Here is a 3995-nt window from a genome sequence, read left to right as displayed (position 1 = left end):
TTTACAACAAGTGTACTATTATATTGAAGTAGTAGAAAGTCGTCTTCACAGGGACTTGCAAAGGTTTATCAATAATTGGATCACAACTTTTACACATTTAGCTTTTGATTTTACATAGGACGTATAAAATTTCAGTGGCAAGTTAGAGAACAAGGTTGATTGTGTTTATCTTTCCCTAATTTAGATTATAATATCCCTTCATTTACTTAAAACTTCTTAAGATTATTGCTCTAGAAGCATTCTCTTAGGTACATCTAGATGCATCCCTGCTATCTAGAACCTAGGGAATTTAAACCCAAGGTGATCTTTCAACTCTTGGTAGAATAAAACCATGCATTACTGTTTGAGCCTTTCCCTGCCCAACATCCCCTCTGGATACTTGATTTAGCACTAGTACATGTATCGCAAGCTTGTTTGGACCATAATTCAAACTAGTTTTCCAACTTAGGTTAAACCAATTAGAATATCATAAAACTTATTAAAACAACTTGCAGCCAAATAATCTAGAGAGTAGAAGATAAACTAGAAAGGAAATTTAACATAGGGGAAATTCAATTACAACACAACCTTGCATCTTTAGAGTTCTAGCCACTCAAGGTGGAGATTGGTCTTCTTCCAATACAAGAAGCCATTCTTTACTTTCCTTATACAATATCTCTAATAAATTTCAAGAAGAAAGGAGTGGGAGAGAGGCTTATTCTCTATAGATCTGATGATTCCAACAAAGGGAGGGAGCATTATTTTATAGCTTGGTATGGCAGGTGCTTAGCTAAGTTTTTTAGGCTCAACCACACAATCCTCATGTCCTAAATCATCATGCTTTTGTTCTTAGCCCAAAGTCTAGCTTAGTGTTGAGTTATCTTTCTACTGTTGAGTTCTTTTGATCTTTCTTATCATTAGTCCAAGCTCAAGTGCATGGCTTAGCAACATTTCTCTAGCTTAGCAAAAGATCTTTTGATTGTGTTTGTAACAAAGGATCTAGTGAAGAAAAGAAGAAGATAAGAGAGAGTGAGGGCACGTAGTAGCAAAGAAGAAGAAAAATTTATATATCATCAAAGTCTTAATACAACCTTTGTATATCTTCTACAATAACTAAGGTAAGGGGAGGAAACATTTATCAATTTATCATTTTTACTTTTATTATCTTTTTATCTCTTCATAATTTTTTTTTATTTTTATATTTACTTTAAGTGAGGTATCCCTAACTCTATTATAATTTATATTAAGTTCCCATTGTTATTTATTTATATTCATCTCCAGTTGTGCACTGGTCCTATTTATTCAATTTATATTTACTCTCATTTATTTATTTATATTTATCTACAATCATGTATTGGTCATCTTTATTTATTATATTTATTTTTAGTTATACATTAATCCTATTTATTTATTTATACAATCATATAATTTAATAGCAAAATAAAACTTATGATAAATAAAGATTTGATTTTTGTAGTTAGAGGTATAACCTTGGGGATTTAAATGAGTGGTTAGGACTTAAGATAAGATGTTCTTGAGTTACTTTAAGCCATGATGAGACTTAATTATCCTAACTAGTTACTACAAAATTAATCAAAATCTTTATAAAGTAAAATAAAGATCCAAGTTTTATGGATTTGAAAAGAGTTTTCATTTTATTTTATTTTATTAAGATATGTTATATTTTTATGTGATACTTGTCTCACTTTCCTATTTTATGATTGTGTATGAAAAACAAAATCTTACAGTAGTAGTCTTTCCGGGAAATGCATGACAAACTAATGCGGTAAATAATTCGGTAACATTTCAAGGAACAAAAAATTCAACTATCACCTTTCTAAATGCTCTGGTTATCCTTGAAGGACATATTGGGGTCACTTTTTATTTACCCCAATAGTCCAAGTGAATCTTATCCATAATCTTTTTCCTACACATGTTTAAAGGCTAATATACAAGAGGGAAACTATAAATAAATAATACTCCTTCCTCTTCTACTATAGAAAATATAATATGTACCAAATGATGTAAATTTAAGATGAATACAATACTGTAAACTATATAAATATATGTATATGTGAATATTTTAAGTAGTTATATGTTACTATAAAATTATGTGTTAAAATTTTATAAGTATAATATAGAAAATAATAGTTCAAAAAATGGTTGTCACATTAGATGGTATTAGAGCAATGTTTCATGTGAGATCTGTGAAATACGTTCATCATAAGATTTTTTTTAAACTACTAACTCATACAATTCCAGATAGCGAATAATAGGAGGAATAATGAATTGACTAAAGTACTACAAGCTATTAGAGACATGGCTACAACTCTATTAAGAAATCAAAGACATGAAGGGACCCTTGAATCACAAGGTTTAGCTGAATTTTGGAGAAATAAAGCCCCACAATTTTCTGGAGGATATGATCCAGAAAAAGCTAAATTATGGATTAAAGATGTGGAGAAAATATTTCGAGTTATGAATTGTGTTGACAACTAAAGGGTGAATTATGTTGTATTTATGTTGATAGGAGAAGCTGAATATTGGTGGGATAGTATCAAGAGATTACTTGAAGGAGGGATAATAATTATTACCTGAGAAGTATTTAGAACAATGTTTTTAGAAAAATATTTACCGAATGATGTGAGGAGAGCAAAAGAAATAGAGTTCATGCAATTGAGGCAAGGAAGTATGACAGTATGGGAATATGCTTCCAAGTTTGAAGAATTAGGAAAATACTCTACTTTCTTTTATCACCCAGAAGAAAGGATGAAATGTACAAAATTTGAAAATGGATTTAGGCCTGAATTATGAAAAGCAGTAGGGATACTAGAAATTTTTGATTTTGCTACGCTCATTCACAAGTGTAGATTTTTGGAAGATTTTAAGAACAACCAAAATAGCAAACCAAAATATTTTCGACCCTAGACAAATAAAAATAAAAGCAATGAGGGAAAACCTTATAATCACCCCCAATGGAGGTCCCAATCCATCATATTTGCATCAGGAAATTTTAGTGGACTTGTATATAATTATATCATATGCTTTAAATGCAGACAAAGTCATCATGCTAAAGATTGTCATCTTATGAGACTAGTATGTTTTAAGTGTGGAAAACCTGGTCACCTATCCTCTGAGTGTGAACATCAGAAGCCACATTTCAATCTTGCTACATTCAAGGCAAGACCTACCACAACAGGAACACTTTACACCATGACTGGATTTGAAGCCGCTAAAACCATTATCTGATTCAAGGTATGTGCTTTATTAAAGGTAAAAATTTAAATGTACTATATGACTCAGGTGCAACTTATTCATTCGTTTCCAATTATTGTGTTCAACACCTTAATTTGTCGATCTCTTTTCTAAAAACTAGTTTAGATTGTTCACTATTCATTAAGAATAGAAAATTCCTTGTAAATTTAGTATGTCTACCTTTATCTCAATTAAATGTAATCTTAGGTACGAACTGGATATCTTTCAATCAAGTCCTTTTGAATTGTGCTGAGAAATTAGTAATATTTCCAACCTGAAAAACAGTTCATTCATCCTAGTGTGTCACATTTCCTTAGTTTTACTAGTTAAAAAGAATGATGGAAGTTTTAGGTTGTATGTAGATTATCGTCAATTAAATAAATTTACTATAAAGAATAAATACCCTCTTCCTAGAATAGATGACTTGATGTATTAATTGCGAGGAGCCTCTGTACTTTGTAAGATAGATTTGACGTCAGGATATCATCAAATAAGAGTAAAAGTAGAAGACATACAAAAAACTACTTTTAGAACTAGATATGGTCATTATGAGTATCAAGTGATATCTTTTACTGTAACCAATGCTCCTGCAATATTTATGGATCATATGAATAGAATTTTTCATCCCTTTTTAGATCATTTTGTAGTTGTATTTATAGATGACATTCTTATTTATTCTAAGACTCTTGAGAAGCATGAGGAGCACCTTCGAACTGTCTTGCAGATCTTAAAAGAAAATAAATTGTATGCTTAATTATCTA

This window comes from Vigna unguiculata, chromosome 11 (assembly GCF_004118075.2).
Source record: "Vigna unguiculata cultivar IT97K-499-35 chromosome 11, ASM411807v1, whole genome shotgun sequence".
Taxonomy (NCBI): domain Eukaryota; kingdom Viridiplantae; phylum Streptophyta; class Magnoliopsida; order Fabales; family Fabaceae; genus Vigna; species Vigna unguiculata.
The sequence above is the reverse complement of the archived record's forward strand: the minus strand, read 5'-3'. Positions refer to the sequence as shown.